Raw genomic sequence first — 13,197 nt, forward strand, 5'->3', positions numbered from 1 at the left:
TAACCGTCCGAAGCAACCCAAAATGGAATGACCCCATAGGACAAACAGGAGGAAAAGCAGATGCAAGTCTGAGATTCATGAAAAGAAACTTTATGAAATGTCACTGATCCATGCAAGAAGTAGCTTATGAAAAGTTTGTTCGATCGGTTTCGAGTGTTGCTCATCAGTCTGGGATCCTTATCAGGTTAGATTAATAACAGCGACAGACAAGATCAAACGAAGAGCGGCGCCCCGGAATCGTTGGTCGGCGCGGGAGCATTACTGAAGTTCTCCACACAGTCTATCGGCAGATAGTACAAGAGAAGCGTTTTGGGTCACAGAGAGTTTTACTATTGAAATTCGAAGAGAGTATTCAAAATATTCAGGGTGTACTGCTGGTCTACAGTGTCCAACGGGCACAATATTTCGGCTATCATACATGTTGCCATCATCAGGTGAACTGACAAACTGAGCTCCTGTGAACGTGCCGGTACGGAGATCCGTACGCTATGGCTGCTCAGGGGGAACTGGGTTCGGTCGCGGCGGCGGCCGATTTAAATACCCTCCGCCCGCGGCGCACTCCCTCCGCCTACCGCGCCCCGCGCCACGGTCGTGCGGTGGAACAGATTGCGACGGCGTCTGAAATGACGTCGGTGTGATGGCTCTGTCCGCCGTGGTCGTCACAACTATACGTTTTCTCGATTTACTCTTGATTAACCCAATCGCTGGTTTCCAAGCCTTGCTAAGATTATAGCCACAGTCACGGTTTATGAGGTCGTCATCGGTGCGAATTTCGATAGCCTCTCTAACAACGCTCTCCCAGTATCTCGACGTCTGTACCAGAATCCTCGTGCGTTCATACTCCATAGCGTGATTTTCCGACAAACAATGTTCAGCCACCGCCGACTTGCTCGGATACATCAGTCGAGTGTGCCTCTGGTGTTCACGGCATCGATCCTCGATGGTACGCATCGTCTGACCAATATACGACTTGCCACATTGACACGGAATCTGGTACACGCCGGCCTTCCGCAAACCGAGGTCATCTTTGGCGCTCCCCACCAGTGCACGAGTTTTATTCGGAGGACAAAACACAGTTCCGACCCGGTGTTTCTTCAAAATGCGGGAATGCGAGAATACGCCTGTATATGGAATAAACGCAGTGCCTAGCTCCTCCCTCGTGATTTCATCCATCTCCACAGGTTTTGCTGTAGTGGTTGGGCGGAGAGCACGTTGAATCTGCCACTCTGAGTACCAATTTTTTCGAAATACAGTTCTCAGATGTTCCAATTCCTGGGGTAGACTCTCTGCGTCAGAGATAGTGCGCGCCCTATGTACTAGAGTTTTAAGTACCCCATTCCTCTGTGAAGGGTACAGACGTCGAGATACTGGTAGAGCGTTGTTAGAGAGGCCATCGAAATTCGCACCAATGATGACCTCATAAACCGCGACTATGGCTATAATCTTAGCAAGGCTTGGGAACCAGCGATGGGTTAATCAAGAGTAAATCGAGAAAACGCATAGTTGTAACGACCACGGCGGATAGAGCCATCACACCGACGTCATCTCAGACGCCGTCGCAATCTGTTCCACCACACGACCGTGGCGCGGGGCGCGGTCGGTGGAGGGAGTGCGCCGCGGGCGGAGGGTATTTAAATAGGCCGCCGCCGCGACCGAACCCAGTTTCCCCTGAGCAGCCATAGTGTACGGATCTCCGTACTGGCACGTTCACAGGAGCTCAGTCCGTCAGTTCACCTGAGTGATGGCGACATGTACGATCGCCGAAATATTGTGCCCGTTGGAAACTGTAGACAGGCAGTACACCCGTGGATATTTTGATTATCAAATACGCCGGGAGAAACTCAAGAATCGAAGAGAGTAGTTTCCCGGTAGCACCATGCGCAACTGCAACGAGCGAATACTGTGGTTTACCGACAGACATTATTCCCATGCATTAATCGTGAATGGGACAGGGAAAGTGGGTACAAATAGTGGAGCCAGAAGTACTCTCCGCCACACATCGTAACGTGGCTTACGGAGTATTTTTGCAGATGATGGGCAGTGCGCCAACGGCTGGATGCCTTCATCAGCCGAGCCTGTGGCAACTGGAGAGGATTGGTAGGACTTTATGGCAATGTGATTCTTTTAAACACATCGGCAGAATTTCGCGTTATAGTATGTCATGTGCCATCCATCAGTCGACTAGAGCTAAAACTGCCACCAATTGTCGAATAATAAATGAGTGACTTCCGAATTGTGCATGTCCACTGGCTATGGACAGAAAAAGAAAGTTCCAAGTCACTTAAAGATTTTATTACAAGTCTGACTGCCAATCAGAAAGTTCTTCGGACACACAAAGGAACCGTTAAACGGGTCACTTATGAGTCCCACACGAATAAAATACTACACAAGACGGATGTTCGACCTTGCTGTAAAAGTTAATCAACACAACAGTTGTTCGAGTAAGCCTAGATGAGAACCGTCAAAGACCGCGTAGCCGTCGGGGATGTTCGAAGACATGAAGACTTTCAGAGGTCGGCGGACTATGGACGGCGCCTCGGCTGTTATCAAAAGCGACTCAGTTCGATGTGAACACCTCCCGCACCGAGGTGCGGGCCTATGTAGTGCGCCTGCTCCTGTATACATTGCTGACCATGTCCTGTCATGCGGTGTGCGGAAGAAGCTAGAACCATAGATACGCCTAACGGCTGCCCATGAAAGTTTGCGTACACCGTAGGACCGGCAAGGCTAACCCCTAGTCGGTCTGGGGCCCGCTCTACAGGTCCGTTCCGCGGGTGGCCGGTGTTGCAGGAGCTGTGCATGGAGACATTGTCTACGTCACTCGACGTCCTGCGGTTCAGCCAGGCCTGTGTCGGCGGGCGGGGCTGCCGGGATGCTAGGGTCCATGTCCATGGGTGTTGTGGCGCCGATGGACGGTCATCTGCGAAGGCTGGGGCCCTGCCAGCAGTGTCATTCCCTGGTGGAGGTAGCATCTCAGGCTCTGGGTGACTGGGAAGGCTGCTGTTTGCAGCAGAAGAGCAAGGTACGTCACTGATAGCAGAGGTCTCCCTGCGACATAGCCACAACTGATAAATATGTTTCCGACCCATAGGCCCTGTCAGTAAGATAACATCGGCCATGGACCCCCACCGCGTGTAGGTGGCAGGTAAAGCCTGGTACCCAATTGTGATATATCAATGTCCAAACTGGGGTCCTAGAGGGAGAAAAGGTGACGCTGGGTCTTCCGAATGCGGGGTAGAGATGGGGACGAAGGACCACAGGGAACGCCCATGTAAGCTCTCTGCAGAGGATAGACAGGTAAGATGCCAAAAAGAACGATAACGCTGTCTCCAGTGGGTGGTGGAGAATCAGCTTAGACATCTGCATTTTAAATGTGCTAAAGAACTGCTCCGCTCGGCCGTTATACGTGGGGTGGTGTGGGAGTGTGTGAAGAAGTTCCATCTCGTTGTGGGAGCGGAAACTGGAACATTCTGCTGAGGTAAACTGATGCCAATTATCAGTAACAGTGGTCTCAGACAATCCTTAAATGGCAAAGATGCGACTGAGCACCTGAATGGTCTCCCTGGAGGAAGTGATGTAGTTTATGCGAGACACACCCGGTACCATCGTCAACCAGGGATGAGGTGTGCCTGAAAAATCGTCCCGAGAAATCGATGTGGACACAGGATCAAGGAGGTAAGGCATTGGCCAAGGAAAGACTGGCAAGGGGGGCTGCTTGACGACTCTGACACGTGTGACAAGTAGTGACCATCGTGGTCACGTCCGCATCAAGAAATCACCAATAGGCATGTTGGCGGCCCACTCTCTTAGTGAGCACTACCCTCTAGTGTCGCTCATGTAAGAGAGCGAGGGACCACTGATTGTAGAATGAAGGCTTTCACGACCGGTTGACATGGCTGTTGATATACTTTCCGGGATGTGAGGTCGTGGTCCAAGAACTTTTCTGCTCCTTACGTTTCGTCCAGGACTGCGCTGGACTTCCTCAGAGGCGTTGCTCCGCTGAGTCTTGCCGACTCAGCGGAGCAGCGCCTCTGAGGAAGTCCAGCGCAGTCCTGGACGAAACGTAAGGAGCAGAAAAGTTCTTGGACCACGACCTCACATCCCGGAAAGTATATCAACAGCCGAGGGACCACTGCCAGAGTGCCGTGGGGATGACGACCCTGATCCACTCATTATCGCCTGGGAGTAGAAGGACCTCTGAAGAGCTCGTTTCAGCTATACCGGTAGGCTTGCAGCTCTTTGCGACGCACCTGTCGGCGGTCGTCTGGACATTCGACGTGCGTCCAGTGGGGAACTTCCCAGAATCGGGTCAGTGGCCGTGTTGCGGGCGACGAGCGTGGCGTCCAGTGGCAGTTTGGCGACCGCTTCTTCCTTTGCAGCGTCAAGTGGAAACACACGTCGGAATCTTCTTTGAATGCCCGACCCTGTTCAAGTGGTTGGCAAGGAAGTAAATCAGCATTAGAATGGTGAGTGATGGAGTGATATTGAATGTCATAGTTACAACCAGACAAGAACAAGGCCCCGCTGAAGGTGGCGAGGTGTTTTCGTGGGGACAGAAGCTGACATTTTAAAGAGCGGAAGTAAGGGTTTATGGTCAGTTAGGACCGTGAACTTCCTGCTATAGACTTAATCGTGGAATCTCTTGGCCCCAAATGTGATCGTAAAATCTTATTTTTCAATTTGGCTATAGTTCGTTGAGCGTTTGACAAAGGCTTGGACACAAAGACGACGGTTGTCTCCACCTGGGACTAGACAGCGCACGGGCTGTAATCGGAAGCATCGGCAACTAAGATCAGACATCTGGATGGATTGTATGCTGCCAAACACGTGGCATGGAGAAGAGCGTTCTTTAGTGCCCGGAAAGGCTTGTCACAGTCGGACGACCAGTGCCATTTCACATTCTTGCAAAGAAGCCTGTATAAGAGTTCGGCCATGGCTGCCGCCTGAGAAATGAACCTGAGATAATTAACTGGCACAGGAAGGACATTAACTGACTAGTGCTGGAGGGAGGACGGAGATGTTTAATGACGTCCACATATTGCGAATACCAGCCGGACCCTTGTTGCAGTGAATACACGGCCCTAAGTATTCCACTTGATTGAGAAAAGAATAGTATTTGTCGTTGTTGCCTTTACGGTTGGCCTTCTGGAACACTGTAAACAGAGAATGTTAGCAAGGTTGTGAGCGTCCTTGCCTTGAACAGAATGTCAACTAAATAATTGGCTATGCCCAATACCTAAAGTGTTAATTGTTCCAGAAACTGATGAAGGATGGCGGATGCGCTGGCGGTACCAAAAGGCAACCTATTGTATTCAAACAGGCCGAACGGTATATTAATGATGAGAAGCTACCGAAAGTCGGCATCCGACGGTATCTGCAGCCACGCATCCTTGAGGTCAATTATGGCGAAGATGCGTCCATCAGCAAGTTGAGAGAGAATGTCGACTTTGGGAATGGGGTACGCTTCGATTACTGACTGGGCATTGACCATATGCTTGAAATCGTCACAAATGCGCAACGCCCAATTAGGCTTCGACTGCGTGACTCCGGAGTGAGAACATTCGCATCCTGAAGCCAGTGTAGCTTTTGGCGGAGCGCGTCCCTAAGGGCGAAGGGTACGTTGCGTGCCTAAAAGAACTTAGGCGTCGCTCTGGGAAGGAGGGCCATATGGCCTACAAAGCCAACCATGCCCATATTGGACTGCTCGAAGACGGAGCCAAACTGTGTCAACAGTACGTGTATGTATATATTATTCGCAATTATCTGGTCAGAAAGAGCAGACTCAAGGACCTATAGGCCAAAAACATTAAAACGGTCCATGTGTAAGAGATTTTTGGTACTGTTAGAGCTGATGGCCAGAAATGGAAAGGTATTGTATGGAAGAGGCAAACTGACCGCGTATCGGAATAAGATATTTGCTATAAGTGCGAAGAGCAATGTCGAATGGGCATAGGGGCAGGGAATTTACCCGTCCATATGACCCCCAATCAAAGATAGTTACAGGTGAGCCGATATCGGCCTGAAAGGCCAGGGGCACGTTGTTAATTGACAGTAGGACGGTGGTATGTGGAAAGACCGTCTAGACCACAGGGACGGTAGAAACGACGTCGTCTGCGATATCCTCCCCAGTATCAGACAGATCGTAATGTGTGGAATCAACAAACATCTTGATGGAGGACTGGCAGACCTCAGCTCTTCAAATGGCTCTAAGGACTATCGGACTTAACATCTGAGGTCATCAGTCCCCTAGACTTAGAACTACTTAAACCTAACTAACCTAAGGACATCACACACATCCATGCCCGAGGCAGGATTCGAACTTACGACCGTAGCAGCAGCGCGGTTCATGACTGTAGCGCCTAAAACCGCTAGACCACAGCGGACGGCACCTCAGCTCTTTGTCACCCTTTACCACAGGCAGTGTATTTTGCTCACTGGTGGGGACGCTGATGTTGCGGATGCTGGAAAAAAACCAATGTAGACACGATGGCAATGGTTGTGGGCGGTGAATAACTGCAAAGTCTGGGCCCACTCTCGGTGCCTCCGGGCGGCCGTACGTGGATGGAGGACGATGGGACTCATTGGTCGAGCGGCATGCACAGGAGATGGGTCCTGGAGACAGGCATTGGAATGTAACGACTGCTCTCGAATGCCCGTATCACCGGAAGACTTGTGTCAAAAGAAGGATCTTTCACTTTCAACAGATCGGCACGGAAGGTGTCGTATGGTGCATGAAAGATAATGACGTCGCGCACAAGGGAAGCCCCATAGGACTGTTGACAGGTAGGATTCTGACAGGCAAAACGGTAATCCTTTGGAAAACTCTTGAACATGCGCAATCCATTCCCAGTAAAACTGCCCGTTAGCCTTGTGGCAGCTATTAAGCTTACGCCAGACTGCTGCCACATGAAAATGTGCACCAAAGTATTCAGAAAGAGGGAGCTTTAGAGAGTTTTATAAGAGAGAGAGCATGGAATTTGACCTCTCGGAGTAATTGCTGTATGAGGTGATAGATCTACATACGCCAGGAGGTAGGCGCCCAGCTGGGAGTCCGCCTCGAAGTATTGCTTTATACGCGCCACGTAGTTGATCCAAGGTTCCACCATTTTGTCAGACTGTTGGAACGAGGCCGGAGGAGAGCGGGGAGAGCCGTCCGGAAATTCTTGACCAAGGCGTCAAACCTGGCGAGACACTGGGAGACCTCCGGGGTCGAGCCAGACAGCGACTGGAGTCACTAGAAGAAAAGTCATCAGACAGATCGTAATGTGTGGAATCAACCAACGTCTTGATGGAAGACTGGCAGACCTCAGCTCTATGTCACCCTTTACCACAGTCTGGACCCACTGTCGGTGCATCTGGGCGGCCGTAGCGGCTGTAGCATAAGTAACATCAGGTTGAGTGCGTCCATTCGTTCCGTCAAGCTTCATCCACTGCAACAGTCTATAAAGTTAACAGTATAGGAGGCCTAATGGAGAAAGCCAGCACACGTGAGCATAAAAAACGAAATAAAAGTTTCTCGTCGCCACTGCTATGTCCAGTGCCTATGGACAGAAAAAGAAAGTTCCAGATTTGTTTAGAAGTCTAACTGCCAACCGAAAAGCTCTTCAGACACATACGGGCCACTTCTGAGGTGCACACTAATGAAATTATATCAGATAATTGTGCCATTTCAAACGCAGCTTAATACCACTATGCAAAACTGAATTCGACCTTGCCGTAAAAGTTAATCAACACAGCAGTAAGCCTGGATGAGCACCGTCGGAGACCACGTAGCCGTCGGGGATGAGCGATGACGTCAAGACTTCCAGGCGTCGCTGTGTCGCCTCGGCTGCTATCAGGAGCGGCTCAGTCGAAGTGAACATCCCCTGTGCCTCAGCATGGTCTTATATAGCACCCCGCCCCAGGATACATTTCTATACCCCATCACTTGGCGTGGAGAAGAAAGTAGACCCGTAGACCTCTGGTGGCGCTAGTGAGGCCGCCTGGTGGCCGCCAATGAGAGTTTGCATACTCTGGAGGACCAGCAAAGCTAACTCCCACTTGGTCCTGTGCCCGCTTTCTAGGTCTGTTCAACAGGCGGCCGGTGTTGCAGGTGCTCTGAGTAGGCACATTAGCAACCGCAATCTTTATCTTTTCTTTCTTTCATTATTTTCTTTTTTTCCACTATGTGTAAGCTGACGCCGATTTTGAGGGAAGTTTTCACAACGCTTAACATCAATTATCTAGAGTTAATTATGAAATTTTGTTAGGGCTCGGGCTTGCGAATGATTCTTAGGTGCGGATTGTGCACCACTAACCATGTGCCTAAACAAGCTTTATCAGACAAGCATCGATTACACTCAAATTTAAATACACATTCCAAAAATAATTGAATAAATACGTCAAAGAAAATAATCGAAATTCTATGTAAATAAATTTAATTACTAGTGACAAAGTTCTGTTTGAATTGTATGTATTGATCACAAAAGATACGGTTGTCTTATATCAAGTAATAAGGAGCATATGGTTTCCCAAATTAAATTTAAAGGACGATCTAAGTGCAGTTAAGATAGCATGGTAGCGAATAAGCTTTGGCAGTGCCGCCAATTAAATAAGCTATAGCGAAAGTAGAACCAGTATCTAAGTTCCTACTATGCTTTAATGTTAAAATGCCTCAATGATGTTGTATCATTGTTGGCAAAAGCTCTGCACGAAATAGAACTATCACTCGCGCGAAGTTAGTCTTTCTGTGGCGAAACGTGCAGGTCTGCACGCGCTGCTCATACCATTTATGTTCTCAACTTCTTACAAAATTGTGTTAATATATGTATCATTTAGATTACGTTGTCGGTGATACTATATATATTGAATTAAGCAACTGCATAAGGTGGTCATTTCCGACATTACATAACATTCTCACAGATATTGTACTATAAATTTTAGTAAACAGTTGATATAGTGCCAACATACACACCTCCTACAATAACAAAACGCACGGAAAGATTTTTATTTACACAAGTGTTGTATATCATATGAAAGCGTAATGGCCAACTCTTTTGTAGTGCTCTTTGTTTATGTAGTCCTTGCCAGATTTGAATTGCAGTTGATTAAATTGGAGGCCTGTCTCGATTAAAGTGAATAATTCATGATTTGGCACAAAAATACGTTACATACCGTAACATAAATACATTTAGGAAAGTATCAAGATAAGGTTATCACATAATAACGTCAATGAGAGACGTAAAATTTTGCCAACCTATCTGAGTAAAACCCCTAATACGTTTTGGCCTTATCTAAAATCATTAAGCTACATAAAATCATCTGTGCATTCACTCATAGAGCATACTGACACTGAAACGGAAGAGACCAAAGACAAGGCCGAGATCTTGAATTTGATGTTCCGAAATTGTTTCACCGGGGAAAGTCATAACGTAGCCCCTCCTTTCAATCACAGTACGAACGCCATAATGGCAGATGTTGAGATACCGATCGCGGAATAGCAAAGCTTAGTAGTCGAAAGGCTTCAGGACCAAGTGAGATATCTATAAGATTCTAACAGGTCTTTATCGTAGATCGATAAAGCAATGAAGGTTACCTACCAACTGCAAAGAAAAAAAGCGTTGGTCATTCCAGGTTTCAAGAAGGGCTGCAGAACAGATGGATACCATTACGAAACTATATTGTTGAGGTCAATCTGTTGTAGAATTACGGAAATTGCTCAAGAATTAGCCCTTTTTGGGGAACGAAAATTTCCTCTCTAAAAATCGACACAAACTCCGCAGTGATCCTGCGAAACTCATCTCGCTCTGTTCCTCCATGAACCAGCAGCGCTGTAGGCAACGGCGCTCAGATTACTCCGTGTTACTTGACTTCAGGAAGGTATCTGACACCATCCGGCACTGCCATTTAATGAAGAAAATACGATATAAATGTATCGAGTATCGGACCAGATTTACGATTGGATGGAAGACTTCCTTGCAGTCAGAACAAAACACGTCGTATCTTAACGGAACAAAATCGACACATGTTGTAACCTCCCAACAGTTTAAATTATTATAACATTCACATTTAGTGTAACCTCCCAACAGTTTACTTCCATAACCTCGCATTAAAAATGGGTGACTAACCTCTCAATAAAATTGTTTCTCACATATCACATTTCAATATTCAACTGACTCTGAATCTAAACTGGTAAATCGGGACGTCAGCAATGCTGCGTTATGGCACTGAAAAGTCATTCTGAATAAACTGAAAATTCTTACCTCAGTGAAGTCGCCGGATAACTCGTATATACCTGCTCCTATAAGAAATTTTTCTGGCACAGCCCAGTGCAATGCTGGCCACTAGATTTGTTATGTATAAAAAGAAACAAGTGATCTTTCTTTACGATAACAGGGATGACCATGGATAGGAGAAATTAGTAAAATCTTTAAATTCAAATGAATGATTGTCAAAAGTTATCTTTATAAGAAAGATTATTATTAAAAGTTTTTAAAAAAACATTTACATGGGATTCGACATAACAATAGTACAAAATCAGTTGTTACAAACTACATATGCGAGCGGCTGCTTTTACCTTATACTACATCGCTCTCCACGACCAGCCCAGCCGCCTGACTGCTAGCTACAACTACTACTGCTGACACTGACCCTACAGCAGCCGACACTGCTCTCCTGTCTGCGATTCTATTGTAGCTTACATATCACACGCAGCGCGTGAGCAATCCATGGAAATTACATCTGCTCGAGTGCGCTAGCAATAAACTCCTTAGTCATGGACCTCTTAACAATGTGAACGTAATTTACTGAGTATCCCAAGGAAGTGTGATAGAACCGTTATTGTTTACAACAATGTAATAGAAAGAGTTAGGTGCTCTTTGAGGCTATCCGTAGATGGAGGGCTTGTCTATAACAAAGCAGCAACGCCATAAGACAGTATTGATTTGCAGCATGACCTGCAGTGGATGGACGATAGATGCAGGCAGTTGACTTTGGACGTAAGGAAATGTACCATACTGCGCATGCACAGGAAAAGAAAACCACTACTGCATAACAACATTATTGATGAGAAACTGCTGGAAACAGAGGGATCTTAAGTGGAATTATCACATTAAACAAATAGTAGCAAAACCAGATGACAGACAGACTCAGAGAAAGAATCTTAAGGCTATGGAACTCACCCACGAAGGAAGTAGTTTTTAAGGATCTTGTTCGGCCGATTCTTGAGTATTGTTCATCAATAAGGGACCTGTACCGAGCAACGGGTATTCGATGGTTTCTTTAGTATCGATATACCTGTAGTTACCGAAAAGCAGTCCGCCTGCTTAGCTGGTTGGTAATGTGCTCGCGTCCCAAGTAAGCGGGCCCAGGTTCGATTCCCAGCCGGGTTGGAGATCTTTCCCGCTTGAGGACTGGTTGTTATGTTGTTGTTATCATCATTTCTTCCTCGTCAACGGCCCGCAAGTCGCGCAGTTTGGCATCGAATGAAATAAGATTTAGTAAGACTTGCACTTGGCAGCAGAACTTCCCCGAATAGGGGCCTCCCGGCCAACGATGCCATACGCTCATTTCCATTTTCTTACCGAAAAGCACCTGGCTCAGACAAAATACTTTCAGAAACATTAAAACAAAGGAAAACACAAATCTCACCATTTATTACGAACATGTTCAACGAGTCACTACTGACAGATAGAATTCCAAACCTCTGTAAAACTGCTAATGTAGTAAAATCATGAAATCAAAAGGCAAAGAGACAACAGACTCCAATATCGATCTGCGTGTTAAACACTCTCGGCAAGTACAGGAAAGACTCCTGTCTGGCCGTCTACAATCGCACAGACGCCTCCTCGGCCTAGCACCCCATCAGTTCGGCTTCGGGGAAGTAGATCAATAGAAAACACCATCAACAAAGCACTGACAGTAACAAATAGCATCAGTGACAAATACGTGATCGCCATACTAATCGACATAGCCGGGGCTTTTGACGGTCTATGGTGGCCGTCCTTCTTCGCCAGATTATTGGAAATGAGGCTATCAGTTTCGCTCTACAATAGCCTCCTCGACTACTGCAGAGGCAAAGTGGCGGAGTGGAGGGCTGGTGCACGCAGCGTTGTCAAGAGAGTAACGAAGGGAAATCCATATGGCTCGATGTGCTGACCAATATTCTGGGATATCGCAATCGAGCCCTTGTTGAACTCCCTGGGAGGTGATGACACGGTAAGAGGTATGATGGCGTACGCAGATGACCTACTTGTAGTGGTGTAAGCCAACTCGAAAGCAGCACTTGAGACAGAAGGCACGCAACTATTTCAGAAAATGAACATTTGGTGAAAAAAAAGTTTATTTACTGCTCAGAGGGTTACTACAGAGGAACACAGTTGTAAAATTAGACAATACCAGTATACAGAGGAAGCAAGTCACACGTTATCTAGAACTGCATCTTGAAGAAACGCAAACTTTCGAATGTAATAGCAAACTGACAATTGACAAAGACTCCAAAAATTACGAGGGTTATTCGGAAAGTAAGGAACGATCGGTCGCGAAATGGGAAATACAATGAAATCTGATGAAGCTTTGCACAGACGCGTTGGGCACTGTGTGTAGTACGCCCGTCGATCGCATCATGTCGCTCTTTTCAGTTCTGACTTCACAGTGAGAACGTAAAGATAGCTAGAAATTAGCGTTTCCCGCCAAGTACGAGGGCCTGGCGAAAGATTTCGCCTGAAGCTATGTAATCCACATAACATAACTGTCATGCGGTTCATTCTAGACGTAAATTCTCGGCCGCACTCTGCAGGGGCAATGAAGATGCTCCTGCAGCGTTTTTGATGGGAAATGTATTTGGCTACCCCTGAGGTTCATCTCTGCTCAAATGAACCGCTGACTATGAAGACAATATTTTGACACAGACGGCGAGCTGCAGTCCAGAGTAGAAAATTGTCGAAAAGCACTGGCGGCTGTCTTCTATAACGAGGGAACTGAAAAGATGGTACAGCTTTGCGACACATGTCTCGCTGCAAATAAAACAGTTTTGATTTTCACTGTGGTTTCCATATCGCGACCTATCGTTCCTTACTTTCCGAATAACACTCATATGCACAAATTAGCAAGACTCAACACAATTCAGTACAAATTTCCTATTAAGAATATAAGGACTACCGTATTGCGATGTTTGAATCCAACGAATGCCTCGTTGAAAGTGCTTGCACTCACAGACTG

Source organism: Schistocerca cancellata, chromosome 2, assembly GCF_023864275.1.
Source record: "Schistocerca cancellata isolate TAMUIC-IGC-003103 chromosome 2, iqSchCanc2.1, whole genome shotgun sequence".
Taxonomy (NCBI): domain Eukaryota; kingdom Metazoa; phylum Arthropoda; class Insecta; order Orthoptera; family Acrididae; genus Schistocerca; species Schistocerca cancellata.